General features: G+C 46.2%; 1 protein-coding gene across 1 annotated transcript in view; it reads left to right on the forward strand.

Annotated features, from left to right (window-relative positions):
- Positions 1 to 16679, forward strand: part of GFI1 (growth factor independent 1 transcriptional repressor) — a 59828-nt gene that overhangs the window by 15864 nt on the left and 27285 nt on the right. The gene's annotated exons all lie outside the window — the stretch shown is intronic.

Genomic DNA, 16679 nt, shown 5'->3' on the forward strand with positions numbered 1-16679 from the left:
GGCTTGCGCATCACAATGAAGCAATGACCGCCAGCTATTTGAGTGTCTCGGGTGGGGGTGGCACACAAAAGATAATAAGGTCATTGCTTCATTGTGGTCAGACCAAATTTGATCAGCTGGACAGTCACTGTTGTTCTATCATTGAGCTACCACAGCCCGGCGACCATATGGGCTTGAAAAACACCACGGCCTACACTCTGGCCACGGTGCGCACCAGTCCAGCACGGCCGTCACTACACAAACAGCTGTTTGCGGTGCGTTACACAGTGAGCTTGGTGTGTCAGTGTGAAGCAGAACTCTAATTACACTCCCTAATTGATGTATACCCATGCTAGATGTTTGAAAGCACTTTAGGCCTGCAATTTAGCATTCAATGTGATTTCTGCCCTTAAAACGCTGCTTTGCGTCAAATCTAGATTTTTCCCCGGGACTTTGGGCATGTATCCCACTCCGCTATGCCCTCCTCCAGGTGTTAGACCCCTTGAAACATCTGTTCCATCACTTTTGTAGCCAGTATAATTTTTTCTATTTTTCAAAGTTCACCTCCCCATTGAAGTCTATTGCGGTTCGCGAACTTTTATGCGAACCGAACCTTCCGCGGAACTTCGCGAACCCGGTTCGCGAACCGAAAATCGGAGGTTCGCGACATCTCTACAATCTTAAGCCTGGTACACAGAGAGCTGGGACAAGGTTCTCAAGCACCCAATGCTGAGACACCAAAGTGTGCCCCTCCATCCCTCCCACCCAGCTGTCACACACTGATTGCTACTAGACTAAGAGGCGCCCCAGGGCCCCCCCTCCCCCCAACATCTTCATCTCTAGTTATCTGGCTTGCAGTCACTGCCATGCATCCCCTTTTCTTATTTCTCTCTTTCATACACAATAGGGAATGATAGCTGAGTGAGTTGTGTGCCCCCTCTTACACTGCGCCCTGAGGCTGGAGCCTCTCTTGCCTCTGCCTCGGTCCATCCCTGGGTACACACATCCAATTTTGATTGGCGATTGACTAATTTTACCACTTCCATGCAGTATGAGAACTTGCCTACACAATCTGTTCATACTATTCAAAATATGTTGACCCTCATTCTACATGGATGTAGTAAAATTGCCCAGTCATTGGCCAATCAAAATTGGATGTGTGTGCCAAAATCAATCTGAGTGGAATAAGAAAACACCAGTGTTTGTTTTGTCAGTGACAGGCAAACTGTATGTTATCTATGATGTACTAACCATTTATTATTATTATTGATTTATAAAGTGCCAACATATTCCATGGTGCTGTACAAAATGAGAAACAAACATGGGCCCTGCCCTTGCAAGCTTACAATCTAAAGGAATAGGGGGGGGGGGGAGAGACAAGAGGTGGGGGTTATTAATATTATTCTTTAATTTTGTTAAATATGTGGAATTTCCCTCACAACTGGGTGTTGATATGTGAGAGGAGAAACCCCCATACTGTGCTATTGTTGAACTTGCAGGTCTGTGTCTTACCATAACCTATGCTAGCTGAGAGGAAAACTGGGGCACTCATGTCTGTGGCAGATAAATGAGTGAGCAGATGTTGATGGGTGACTTGCTTACAAATCAAGATGGGTTCAACAGGTCACAGTGATACAGATTTGACTTTGCACTGCTGGCTGTGACCTAGAAGTGCTTAGCTCACACACTTCTCATGTTGTGATATGAGTCAAAGCCATCAGTCTGCTCATCTGGGGCTGCACCAGGTACCATATCTGTACTAATTCAGTAGATAGTGGAAGGCAAAGCTTGTATTAAGACTTGCTAGAGTATTTGTAGTCACTATTTCTTCACTGGCAGTGATGTTGAGCCCCTCAGTGTAGGCGTCAGGGCAGGATTTTACACTCAGAAAGTTACTGGGGCTACAGTGGATTAAATATATCACAATATTGTTGTGCTGCCTAAAGCTCCGTCTACACGAAGCGATGTACAGCCAATGTTACTTATCAATCGTACCCCACTTGTCCCACCCGCCTTTACATACATAAGTTTGTTTTTTTCATTTGTATAATATTAAAAATATACGATGTCTGGCACTGGCAGCCGCGGTTTGGGCAGGGGCAGCAAGGGCATCGCCAAGAGAGGAGGTCGTGGGCGTGGCAGCCGCGCCACCACCACCATGCGCAGTTCTGCGTCTGCACCAGTGGCTATTCCGCCATTAGCCACTGGCCATGGACGCCTTGGCCGCCCAACAGCTGGGAGTCACGCTGAAGAGACACAGCAGCAGCAGCGGGTGGCGCAGATGTTCCTCCCACCACCAGGTCGTAGTCGTCCTATTGAGGAGAAGGACGCAGACTCTGTGGTGGAACTGATAGTGGATGAGCAGGCCACCATTAGCTCTGGAACCGAGTCCTCCACCCCCGCCACCACTCCTGTTCACAAGAGCAGCAGCAGACGACCAGCACTGCCTGGGGGAGAGGAGGAGGAGTGCAGTTCTCCAGCCCCAGCAGGCGACACCAGCACCCTGTCACTCAGCACCTTCTTATCCCCAAGCGCAGTGGGGTTATGGAATGCTGTTGCGGCAGAATTGGAGGAGGAAGGAATGCTCATGGGCACTTTGGGGGATGATGCTTTGGACAGTCAGACAGTGGTGACTGTCCATCCGCCCATGCATGCAGAAGGGGAGTTTGTGGGATCCCAGCAGGACATGTTTGCGGAGGGGGAGGATGATGATGACAGGGTGAAGGACAGAGACTGGGTGCCAGGTCCTGGGAGTGGGGATGTCATCAGCTCTGAGGAGGAGGATGCGTCTGTGGGCCTTGCTAGAAGGATCAGCATCGCAGGCATGGGCAGGATCACAAGTGGGCGTGGTATGCAGGCCACACAGCGTGCTGATCCGGAGACGAGTTCTGCCAGTGTCACCACCAGCCGCACCAAGAACCCCCCAACCACCGCAGGGAGACCAGCGGCAGCAGCACCTTCCAGCTGAAGGGGCAACTTCACCTCCCCAATATGGAATCTTTTCACCCTGCCATATGTGGAGTGCAAGTATGCCACCTGCAACCAGTGCCGCAAGCAGCTCAGCAGAGGGAAGGAGCCCTCTGCGTTTGGCACCACCTCTCTGGTCAACCATCTTGCAGGGAAACACTTTCATGAGCATGAGGAGTTCGTGAAGTTGAAGGAAGCTGGCAGTGGCAGTGGCAGTGGCAGACCCGCCACCACTGCGAAGCCGTCGGCAGCAGCCACCCGCCCTCCTCCACCTCCTCCAGCAGCACCAGCAGGAGTGCGTCAGCAACGCACTGCTCCTCCTCCCTCTGCAACTCCTGCCGCCGACACTGAGGCCTGTTCTGGCAGCCAGTCCTCAGTGGCCTCCTCTGCTCCCTCCAGTGATTCCCGTGCCAGCAAAAGGCATCTTTTGTTGCTTTAGAAAAGGACTTATGTGGATAATGCAAACTCAAACAGGCACAAACTTTTCGAAAAAACTTTATAGACACATATAGAAAAAGAGGTATATAAAAAATGGTATAAAAATACGGTTCTTCAATTTCATACAATAAATCTTCATATGATCAATAAAACATCACTTGACCAAGTAGGCTTAATAAGTGGTTGTAGCTTTGCGGGTATTTTATCCCAAGATAGTAATTGTGGCTTTACGGGTATTTTATCTCAAGGCAACGACACATGTTCGTTTCGGGCTTTTATATAATATTGTAAGCGCCCTTCATCAGGCTGTGATACCCAGCTCTGTGTGGCTCAACCAGAACAATCAAATGGAGTCAAAAAAACGAATTACAGGAGGCGTCTGAACTCACCAGATGCACAAAAAATGACCTTCCCAATGGCGGTAAATGAGAGACGCTACTAGGCGGGAGGTGGGAGAGCAAAAGGCGTCGCCAGACCTTGCTCAGCGACACCTTCCAGGGGGTGGTCAGGGTTCTGCCTCCCAGCAGCCGTCGCGTGCGTCAGCTGAACGGCTTGCTGGCACGGGTCATGTGCTCCCAACTCCTGCCTTATTCCCTTGTGCAGGAGGGGAGCGACATGCGTGCGCTCCTGATGTGTGCAGCCCCCGATTGGACAATCCCCAGCCGACATTTTTTCGCACGCACGGCCATCCCTGCACTTCACCGCTCTGTAATGGCCAATGTCGGGAGAGGGCTGGAGCACGCGGTGGGTCAACGGGTCCATGTCACCATGGACTCGTGGAGCAGCCGGTTTGGGACAGGCCACTATCTGTCCTTCACCGCGCATTGAGTCAGCTTGGTGGAAGGGGGTGAGGATGGGGGAGCAGCATCGGGCACCGTCAGAGCAGCAGCAGCACCAACAACGCAGTGGGTGGTGCCACCATGCAGGGTCAGCGGAATTGCAGCAGGTTCCTCTGATCCGCTTCCATCCTCCGGCACACCAGTCCAAACCCCCTGCCTCAGCAGCAGCGTGAAGCCCCGCCACTGCCAAGCGCTGCTGGAATTGGTCAGCCTGGGGAAGACCCAACTGACGGCGAACCATGTCCTGGCCAAACTCCGAGAGCAGGAGAGGAATTGGCTGACCCCCAGAGGCCTCAGAGTCGGAGAGGTGGTGTCTGACAATGGGGCAAACCTTGTTGCTGCAATCAGCAGGGGAGACCTGACCCACATCCCCTGCCTGGCGCACGTCCTGAACCTGGTAGTCCAAAAGTTCCTGCAGACCTACCAGGGGATGGACCGACTCCTTGAGGCGGCAAGGAAGGTTGTGCGTCATTTCCGGCTCTCGCCTGCAGCCGTAGCGAGCCTGGAAGAGGTGCAGAAGGAGCTGCACCTGCCACAGCACCGGCTCATGATCGATGTTCCAACTCGCTGGAACTCCACCCTGGCGATGTTGGAGCATCTGGTTGAACAGAGGCAGGCTGTCAGCCAGTACCTTGCACGAGCAACAGTTGCCTACATCACTGCATCTGGGCGTGCCGCCACCAACCTCCTGTCCATCATCTCCACGGAGGACTGGGGGCACATGCAGCAGGTGTGCTCAGTCCTGGCACCCTTCCTGCAGGCCACCAACATCGTAAGCAGGGACCATGCAATGGTGTGCGAGTGGGTACCCTTGGTGTGTGTGCTGGTCAGGGCCCTGTATGCACTGCTGGAAGAGGGAGCGGCAGCCTTGGACCAGCAGGAGCTGCAGGAAGCTTCACAGGCCACCTCTGAGGAGGAGGGCTTGGAGTTGGTGGAGGTCCCTGACCTTGCTGCTGATGAGGGGGAGCAGCAGAGCGCAGCTGGAGTGGTGCGGGGGTGGAGAGAGGATGAGGTGGAGGATGCAGAGGAAGAGGACAGCACTGTCGGCTCTGGGGCTGCCGATGATGTGCCAACAGACGTGGCCAGACTCTTCCCAAAGGCAGCGCACATGCTGAGGTGCCTGCGCAAGGACCCAAGGGTGATCCAGATGAAGCAGAGGGAGGACATCCGGATCTGCATGATGCTGAACCCACGTCTGAAGGGGAAGCTCAGCCAGTTCCTGCCTGCAGGAGGAGACCGTGCGCAACAAATGAGGGATTTGCAGCTGTCCCTTGTTGGAGGAAGCCTTCCCTCAGACATCCACCCCCACTGTCCAGCCAGCACAGAGGCAGCATGCATCCACCAGCAGCAAGCGCACGCGCACCACAGACCTGCTGTCTCTGACCCAAGAGCTCTACATGAGTGTAGAGCTGCCAAGGACTAGAGGAGGTGCCTGCAGCAGCATCCTTCTCCAGTCACAGGCAGCGCTTGACCTGCATGGTGGCTGACTACATGGGGTCCTTCAGCGGGCTTGACAGCGTGGCCCCTGTTGATCCCATGGAGTATTGGGTCAAGCACCTGCCGATCTGGAGCGAGCTTGCGCAGTACGCTCTGGAAGTGCTCTCCTGCCCCCCTTCCAGTGTACTGTCAGAGCGTTGCTTCAGTGCAGCCGGTGGAGTCGTCACTGAGAAGCGATCTCGTCTGTCTCACAAGTCTGTGGACAGACTGACGTTTATCAAAATGAACCAGGCTTGGGTGGAAGGTGAATTCCTGGCCCCTGTTGTCGGCGAGAGGGGGGGACACGCATTACACCTGCTGCTGCTGTATTTCTTCCTGCTGCCTGTGTCTCCAATGCCAGGGAACACATTACAAGGTGCTGCTGCCCATGCGCCACCAGCTATTACGCTCAAAAATAGCTGCCTGCCCTGCATTATTTATTTTGGAAAAAAATAAAAAATTAAATTATTTTAGAGGTGTCCGGGTTGAAAACTGTGCTGTCCCAATTGTGTATTGGACACAATGTGGGCTTCACGACCGCTGTCTGGAACCTCATGCTGTTTATTTACGGCCCTGGAACCACCGCTAGGAACCAGGGCCTATTATGTCCCGCTGCCTGCCCTCCTGCTGCCTGCTGCCAAATGCCAGTCTGCCACACACACTCATCCTCCTCACGCTGCCTGCTGTTGTATTTCCTCCTGCTGTCTGTGTCTCCACTGCCAGGGAACACATTACAAGGTGCTGCTGCCCATGCGCCAACAGCTATAAAAATAGCTGCCTGCATTAATTTGAAAAAAAAATAAAATTTGTAATTATTTTAGAGGTGTCCGGGTTGAAAACTGTGCTGTCCCAATTGTGTATTGGACACAATGTGGGCTTCACGACCACTGTCTGGAACCTAATGCTGTGTATTTATGGCCCTGGAACCACCGCTAGGAACCAGGGCCTATTATGTCTCGATGCCTGCCCTCCTGCCTGCTGCCAGTCTGCCACAAACTCAACCTCCTCACGCTGCCTGCTGCTGTATTTCCTCCTGCTGTCTGTGTCTCCACTGCCAGAGAACACATTACAAGGTGCTGCTGCCCATGCGCCACCAGCTATTACGCTCAAAAATAGCTGCCTGCCCTGCATTATTTATTTTTGGGAAAAAAAATTAAATTATTTTAGAGGTGTCCGGGTTGAAAACTGTGCTGTCCCAACTGTGTATTGGACACAATGTGGGCTTCACGACCGCTGTCTGGAACCTCATGCTGTGTATTTATGGCCCTGGAACCACCGCTAGGAACCAGGGCCTATTATGTCTCGATGCCTGCCCTCCTGCCTGCTACCAGTCTGCCACACACTCAACCTCCTCACGCTGCCTGCTGCTGTATTTCTTCCTGCTGTCTGTGTCTCCACTGCCAGGGAACACATTACAAGGTGCTGCTGCCCATGCGCCAACAGCTATTACGCTCAAAAATAGCTGCCTGCATTAATTTGAAAAAAAAATAAAAAAAAATTGTAATTATTTTAGAGATGCCGGGTTGAAAACTATGCTGTCCCAGTTGTGTATTGGACACAATGTGGGCTTCACGACCGCTGTCTGGAACCTCATGCTGTGTATTTACGGCCCTGGAACCACCACTAGGAACCAGGGCCTATTATGTCTCGCTGCCTGCCCTCCTGCCTGCTGCCAGTCTGCCACACACTCAACCTCCTCGCGCTGCCTGCTGCTGTATTTCCTCCTGCTGTCTGTGTCTCCACTGCCAGGGAACACATTACAAGGTGCTGCTGCCCATGTGCCAACAGCTATTACGCTCAAAAATAGCTGCATCCATTAAAAAAAAATTGTAATTAATTTAGAGGTGTCCAGGTTGAAAACTGTGCTGTCCCAATTGTGTATTGGACACAATGTGGGCTTCACGACCGCTGTCTGGAACCTCATGCTGTGTATTTACGGCCCTGGAACCACCGCTAGGAACCAGGGCCTATTATGTCAGTCACATCACACATCACACTGTCTGACACACACTACTCCTCCTCCTGTAGCTGCATTGAGCTTCTGCTGTCTGTGTGCTCCTACCACTGCCAGGGAGAACAGAAGAAGAACTATTTTCTGCTGCCACCTGCCCACCCACTCTCCTACCGGCAGCTATTACCACACTACAATAGCTGCAAGCCTGCAACTACTTCCTCCTCCTGCTGATGTCTGTGTTTTACCACCGCCAGGGTACACAGAAAAAGGGGCTGTGGCTTGCAATGTGCCACTACCTACCTATTATGCCATCAACACAAATATATAACTATGGTGTTATTAAAATAACATATTTCGACAAATGAAGTAAAAAAAAAATATCAGAAAAGAAAGGAAAACCAAGACACATAATATAATGATAGAGAAGAAGAGGAAGAAGAAGATATAGAAGAAGAAGATCTAGAAGAAGAAGATGAAGAATATATAGAAGAAGAAGAAGATATAGAAGAAGAAGATGAAGAAGATATAGAAATAGAAGACGAAGATGAAGAAGATGTAGAAGAAGAAGAAGATAAAGAAGATATAGAAGAAGAAGAAGATATATAAGAAGAAGAAGAAGATATATAACAAGAAGAAAAAGATTTAGAAGAAGAATATATAGAAGAAGGAGAAAGAGAAGAAAAAGAAGAAGAAGGTATAGAAGAAGAAGAAGAAGAAGATATAGAGGAAGAAGAAGGTATAGAAGAAGAAGACGAAGAAGATATAGAAGAAGAAGATATAGAAGAAGAAGAAGGTATAGAAGAAGAAGACGAAGAAGATATAGAAGAAGAAGAAGATATAGAAGAAGAAGAAGATATAGAAGAAGAGGAAGAAGAAGAGGAAGAAGAAGAAAAAGATAATTGAAGAAGATACAAGAAGTAGAAGATGAAGAATATTCGAGTAGAAGATCTAGAAGAAGAAGAGGAAGAAGATATAGAAGAAGAAGATGAAAACGACATAAATGAAGACTTCCAACAGCCATTTTGGACACACCTTCTCATGCAAACACTTTTCATGAAGTTAATTTACTATTTTTGATACTTTTTTATAACTACTACATCACCACATAATCACTTGATGTTTTTCTTCATAAAAAAGGTGGTTTCATGCATCATTTACCTCCAATACAAGTTTTAAAAGCTATTTAAGGCCAGCTCGAATATTTTACTCGAATACAGACTCGGATAGTGACGTCGGATATCCGAGGTCGAATCGGATATTCAATTAACTCGAATATTGAACTTCGAGTGAATTTGGATAGTTTACTATCCGAATTCGACCAAACTCGAATAAGATAATAAGGTATCCGAGCAACATTGCTGCCCTGTTTCATCTTTGCAAACATGCACCACTGTTGGAAGGTTGCCTGGTAGGGTGAATATTATTATTATTATTATTATTATTATTACTGTAATAATAACTGGTGTGGATCAATCATTTGTCCATATGTGTGTATCGACCGCTAATGTAGAGACCCCTGAATGAGACTGACTTTGATGTAGCTCAAGGGCTTGGCCACGTGTTTGTGGATATGTTGAGCCAACTATCTTTGTTTTTGGAGGTGTTACGCACATCGGTTGCCTTCATGTGAGTTTCAGTTGAGGTTCTGTGCAGAAACAAAGGGTTACATGCAAGAAGAGACTAGTGAGGGAGGCCAACAAAAAGGTCTATGTGATACTGGCACCCAGTCATTTGACTACCAGGTGTCTGTAGAGGAGATTTCTGCCAATATCTGGTTTTAGGGGTCTATTGAGACAGTGACTCCCAACTATTCTTCAAACCACCCACCTAGCTTACTCTTTACATCACCCCCTGCCCTATACCTGACCCTAGACTTCTTTCTATGCCTAAAGCCTGGTGCACACTAATGTTAGTGTTTGAATTCAGTATAGTGAATTAGAACACCCAAACACTCCTGACCGCCTCTGTTCAGGACCAAAACAAAAGGACAGGGTCAGGAGGACTTCACTGCCTGGCGGGAGTATTCGATTGTTTGAATTCACTATACCAGTGACCTGCAAACTTGGTTCTCCAGCTGTTAAGGAAATACAAGTCCCACGATGCATTTGCCTTTATGAATCATGACTGTGGTTGTCATACTCCCGCAATGTATTGTGGGACTTGTAGTACCTCAACAGCTAAAGAGCCAAGTTTGCAGATCACTGCACTATACCGTATTCAAACAGCAATAGCTGGTCAACTTTACCACCTTCATATATTATGCGAGCCAACAGATTCTGAATACTATGAACAGATTGTGTAGGTAAGCTCTCATACTGCATGGAAGAGGTGAAATTGGCCAATCTTTCGTCAGCTAAAATGACCCTTTATTCTACAGGGGTTGGACAAAATAATGGAAACACCTAACATTTTGTTATCATAATCTTTGAACATGTTTTAAGCAATCAAAACTTGACAAATGTTAATTTTTTTTGTTTATTATTTTTGTTATTTGATATGTTTAATTAAAATAATTGTTTTGTACAGATATTTAAACAAAAGTTGGTTATAATTTATAAAAAATGGCAGATCTTTCAGACTTTCAAAGAGACCAGATTGTTGGTGCTCGTATGGCAGGTGCTACTCTAACAGAAACTGCCCAAATGCTTGGCATCTCAAGAGGTACTGTCTCAAAAGTAATGACTGCCTTTGGAAGAAAATGAAAAACATCCTCAGCAAAGCACAGTTGTGGCCAAAAGTCGAAGTTATCTGAGAGAGACCGTCGGACTCTAAATCGAATTGTTAGAAAGGCTCGCAAGACTACGGCTCCTAAAATCACTGCAGAACTGAATGAACACCTACAGAACCCAGTTCCCTCAAAAACTGTTCATCGGGAGTAGCACAAATCTGGATTCCACAGAAGAACTGCAATTAGAAAACCTCTGCTCTCAAAGACAAATGTTGCAAAGCGTTTAGAGTGGTGTAGAAACCACCAGAATTGGTCTCTCGAGCAGTAGAAAAATTTGATTTTCTCTGAAGAATCATCGTTTACCTTATTTACGACCTCCAGCCGAGTGTACATTTGAAGCCAGCCAAAAGAAGCATTTCATCCAGACTGCCTTCTCCCAACCGTAAAACATGGCGGGGGTTCTGTGATGATCTGGGGTGCTATTTCTTGGAAATTCACTGGGCCAATGATTTCCCTTCATGGAAGAATTAACAGCCGACACTATTTAGGAATTTTGGGTGACCAAGTTCATCCTATGGTTCAAGAACTGTTTCCGGAGGGTAATGCCATCTTTCAAGATGATAATGCCCTAATCCATACAGCTAGAATTGTTAAAGAATGGCACGAGGAACATTCGAATGAAGTTGAGCATCTCATTTGGCCACCACAATCCCCAGACCTCAACATTATTGAGCATTTATGGCCATTATTAGGGATTCAAGTAAGAAGTCGATTTCCGCCGCCATCATCTCTAAAAGAACTGGAGGGTGTTTTAACTGAAGAATGGGCTAAAATCCCCTTGGAAACAATTCACAATTTGTATGAATCAATACCTCAGAGAATTGAGGCTGTAAATGCCGCAAAAGGTGGACCTACACCATATTAAAATATATTTTGTTGATTTTCAAGGTGTTTCCATTATTTTGTCCAACACCTGTAGTTCCTCCCAACTGTAAAGCATAGTGGTGGCTCTATATATGTGCGTGCGTGCGTGTGTTGAGAAAAAAAAGACCTCTAAAATGTATTTCTTAATCAGTATTTCTGAGTTGAAACCCTACCATATCTGCATTTGTAAAATACCTCCACAAGTACACCTACTTCTGCCTTCTGAGGTACTGACTCGGTGATCCCCGTAATCAAATTTTATTTAATCAGGGAAAGTATAAGAAAACACTGTTATAATCATCCCCTCGTCATAATCATCACTCAGGATGACTATTGGCAATGCCAACATAGCTGAAAAGGAAGGTTTTGAGTGAGGATTGGAAAAGAAATTCAAAGAGTGCAGTACACAAAAACAAAGTAAAGCAACAGGCAGTGGGGACAACAAAGCTACAACCTGGCAGAGGGTAAAACAAATCACCACTGAATGAGGGGGATGACCACAGAATATGGTTGTTGCTTAAAAATACTCAAGTGCCCTTCAAATTAATTGGGAAACTGAGACTGGGGTGAAGTGAATGGCAAGAACAGTTCGAAATAGGCTCCTACAGGCAGGGCTGAAGTCAATGACAAATGGAATATTGGATAAAAGATTTAAGATTAGTAACGGCGTAAGACAAGGATGTCCACTGTCACCAATCCTCTTTAACCTATGTATGGAAGCTCTGCTTTCAAAAATTCAGGCAGATGAGGATATTCGGGGTATTCAGTCGGGCCAATTACACATTAAAACACTTGCCTATGCGGATGATGTACTACTGGTCCTCAGTGATCCGCTTAAATCCTTGCGGAAATGTGGGAAGGTGCTGGAAGCATTTGGAAGCTGCTCAAATTTTAAAATCAATGAAAGAAAGACCAGCATTCTTGACCTGGGATGTCCTACAAGGATAAAAGAAAAGATCAACCAAGAAATTAGCTTCGCATGGAGCAACGAGATTAAATACTTGGGGATAAAAATATGTAGCAGGGTAGATAGTCTATTTGCTGCTAATTACAACAAGCTGATAAAAGATTTGAAAGGAAAGTTGAAAAACTGGGATAGGCCACTGTTTAATGTAGTAGGCCGCATTGCGATCATTAAAATGATGATATTGCCTAAAATCATGTTCGTAATGCAATGCGTCCCAGTAAAAATATCGGGAGTCTGGTTTAAAACTTGGCATAAAATCTTCCAAGACTTTATTTGGGCAAATAGCAAGAGGCGGATTAAATATAATATAATATGCAGAAGAAAGGAGAACGGAGGCCTGGCGGCACCGAATCTAATGTGGTATTATAAAAGCATACATCTGGCAAGGGTCACCATGTGGAGGTGGGCAGAGAGTAGAGAGGATTTTGGGTCAATCTGGACTGCTTTGGAACACAATGAAATAGACTTTACAAAGATCTTCTCATGGATCCCCGAGAACATACAGCTACAAAGTAAAACTACGGCAAATGTATTGATTAAACCAACTTTAAGGATACTATCACAGACAATAAAAATGAGTGATAAACAAACGGGCATCTCCCCATTAATGACCTTGAAAGACAATAAGGGATTTCCACCGGCCAGCAACTTAAACTGGTTTGAAAGAAATAATATTGCAACGGACATTAGAATACTTGATTTGATAGGCAATAAAGAACTTAAAATTGATAGTCTTCTAAACAAAAATGGAGGGAAAGGGTTTTGGTGGGTAAATCAAGTCAGTAGCTATATCAACAAACTAAGATCATCGGGTAAAAGAATAAAGGAAAGATTAAATATATTTGAGAAAAATATCTATACAAAGAGTTGCCAGAAAGGAATAATCTCCTACTACTATATATTTTTTGCAGATTTGTATAGTGTGACGCCACCAGCGTATTGTGACGGCTGGGAGAAGGATTTAGATAGAAATTTAGCTGATAGATGGCATAATATATGGCAGAGGTTAAGTACAATTCATGATACTAGTTTACTGTTAGTGCAATATAAAGTGTTGGCAAGGTGGTACATGACACCGAAGAGGCTTAATAAAATCTCTAGAACAAATAGTGATAAATGTATTAAATGCAGTAAAGGAAGGGGAGATGAAGTACACATGTGGTGGGGATGCCCAAAAATTCAAGAATTTTGGTGTAACCTGGAAGCTTTTGTAGTGGGTGGAGAAGTGACGAAAGGTGAAAGATTGACGGTTGAGGGAGTGATATTCAGTACCTCAAATCAAGGCGATGACAAAGTGTTGAAGCTTTTGAAAGAAATGGGAACGTTGGTAGCTAAGGCTTTAATTATAAAATACTGGAAAAGCAATATGACCCCGACTATAGAAGAGTGGTGCAGATATATGGGTGAAACTTTGACAGTACATGAGGACGGGTCAACAGAGGGAACACAGGTAGTAAAGGATTATAGAGACATGTGGGAGGATTTATTGTATAAACGGGGAGAAAATATTAACTAAATAGACCGTGGGAAATACCTGTCTTCTCTTTCTGACAATCTCCCCTTATTGGTCTTGTACTTCACTTCACTTCACTTCACTGGATTGGTACCCTAAAATATGACTCGACTGATGAGAGATGGAAGAAATAAAGATATATCCCTGTAGACCCACGATCTGTAAGGGGGGGAGGGGGGGGAGAGGTATGGATGAATAGTAGGATGAATGGTTGGGTGTACGGAATCTTTTGGATGTATTAGGTCCTAGAAATGTATGGGAGTATGTTTTGTATGGTCGGTGTTTTGTTTTATATAGATTATTAATATTAAAAAAAAAAAAAAAAAAAAAAAATACTCAAGTGCCCTTCAAATTAATTGGGAAACTGAGACTGGGGTGAAGTGAATGGCAAGAACAGTTCGAAATAGGCTCCTACTACAGGCAGGGCTGAAGTCATGCTAAGCCAAAAAAAAGCCCTTCATCAGAAGCAGAGTCAGGTTATGGTTTGCTAAACACCTCAGGAATTGCTCTGTATAAGATTGGAGTAAGGTTATCTTCTCTAATAAGTCCCATTTTCAGCTTTGCCCAACACCTGATTATCCTATAGTTAGATGGAAACCTGGTAAAGCTCAACATGCAGTGTATCACACTAAAGGTGGCCATACACTCGTTAGATTAGCAGCAGATAGATCATCAGATAGATTTTCTGATCAATCTGATGTGTTTAGGAACATTTTTTACTAGGAACAGATTTCCAATAGATTGAAAATCGATCTGATGGCATTTTTTGCCATCAGATTTCCATTCGGTTCCATGCAAATTGATAAGCAACCTCTTCAGATCGACCTAGATTTTCCATCAATGCAGATCGATTGAAATCGATCGAAATCGATCAAGATCGGCCGCAAATCGATCGGGCAATCGATTTGCGATCGATCGATTTCGATCGATCAGCCCAAAATCGTCTGAGTGTATGGGCACCTTAACTGTAAATGTGGAGGAGGGTCAGTAAAGATCTGGGGTGATTCAGCAAGGCAGGAATCTGGCAGATGTGTCTTTGTGAAGGATGCATGAAGAAAACTACATACAAAGTTATCCTAGTAAAACATTTTCTTACTTCTGCTAAGACTTTGGTTCCAACTCAAAGCAATTGGTAGGAGGACAATGCTCCTGTAACGATTGTGGAACTTTCTCCGTGATCAGCACACAACGCGTGCGCTGACACGGCGGAAATCCTCCACAAGCGTATATTTGCAGGCACCCAGCAAAAGGTGCTACGCACCTGTAGAGGGAAATTCCTGTCGGCAGATGGCGCTGGGGAGTGCAGAGGAACCAATCCTCTGTAGCTCCACAAGTGCCAGACAGGAATTGTGCGAAGCGCAGAACGCAATCGCAAGAGAGGCAATTGCGAATGAGATTGAGCAAAGGGATAGGTTGTATGTGTGTGCGCCAATCCAGTCGCCACCCCGCGACCGCGCACACACAACAGCAGATACGAAATACGCGAGAGGTGCGATCGCCAGACGTGACACAAGGCAGATCAGAATAGAATATGAGGGTAGCAAAGGCACAGCAAATACAATAAGGAGATACGGAAAATAACAAACGCTAGCTAACCGCGAACACCGCACTCATTCGCAACAGTGCACGCGGTTATGCGCGATCTCCACGTGATAAGCACAATAGAGACAAGCACGCCTAACTAACCATTAACAGACAAACATGAAACAGAGGACGCGAGCGCTTGCTTAACGGTTACCTCACCGAGCCTGCAGCAAGCGTAGCGGACAAGACAGACACATGAAAACAGGGACAAACGAGAGATAGGATCCACAGCACTAGCGAAAAGTGGCCAGTGTGATCCAGGTACAGAGTAGCAGAACAGAAGGATCCCCAGCGCTAGCGAAAAGTAGCTAGCGCGATCCCAGAAGACAGAACAGAAGGATCCCCAGCGCTAGCGAAAAGTAGCTAGCGCGATCCCAGGAGACAGAACAGAAGAGATAGCTGGTAGCAACCGCTGCACCAGCTATACTCCAAGAACAGAGATCAGAACCATTTCCTGTCGACCACCTTTGGGGCAGGACAATGGCAACAGGCAAGACAACACAGAACAGGCAATACAGATAATACAACCTGACTGGGCTAGAAGGGGAGCCTAAAGCAACCCCCAGGAATTAACTATACTAGATAGCAATGGCTGACACTCCAGCAGTGTCCATCAGGAACAGACCATGGAAAGGAAATTACCAGCAAAGCCTTCTGGGAAACATAAAGCTCTTATAGTGCCAGTCATCAAAAAAGGCAGGTAGGGGATTTGCATAACGAATGCATGCAAATTCCCCAGCAAGAGAACAGACCAGAAACTTGCAATGGAAAGACAGGTCTCTGTTCCAGAGACCTGCAGCCCACAGACTAGAGGAATGGACAAACAGCTGTCTGCCTGTGCAGCCAGCTGAGCGGATCATCACAGCTCCATGCCATACAACCAGGAATATCAAGGTCTAGATCAAGGATGTCGAACTCTAATCCTCAAGGGCCAAGGTCCTCTGACATTTTTGGCACACCTCAAATTAATTGATGGGACAGTATCTGAAAAGGTTTGGTTCACCAACTAAAACACATTTCTCCCTTTTTTAGTCCATCCTAAACTCTGGTTTGTCTTCGGTACATGAGGACTGCAGTTCGACACCATAGTAGATGAAGGATAACCAAATCAAGAGAGTTCTGTCTTTTCCTACCCAGTCTCCAAATTTGAACCTTATTGAAAACCTATGATTTGACATCAAGAGGGAGATGGATAGTCACAGACCATCAAGCAAAGCTGAGTGGTTTGATTTATTTTTTGCAGAAAGAGTTGTATGAAGTTACCCAGCAGCAATGTGAACAACAATAGAAAATATCATTGCAACCCAATGCAGTGATATTCCTATGGTGCTTGGATGTTGAGTTTGGTGTGGCAGGCCCTGTAGGGAGGA

Source organism: Hyperolius riggenbachi, chromosome 6 (genome assembly GCF_040937935.1).
Source record: "Hyperolius riggenbachi isolate aHypRig1 chromosome 6, aHypRig1.pri, whole genome shotgun sequence".
Lineage (NCBI taxonomy): Eukaryota > Metazoa > Chordata > Amphibia > Anura > Hyperoliidae > Hyperolius > Hyperolius riggenbachi.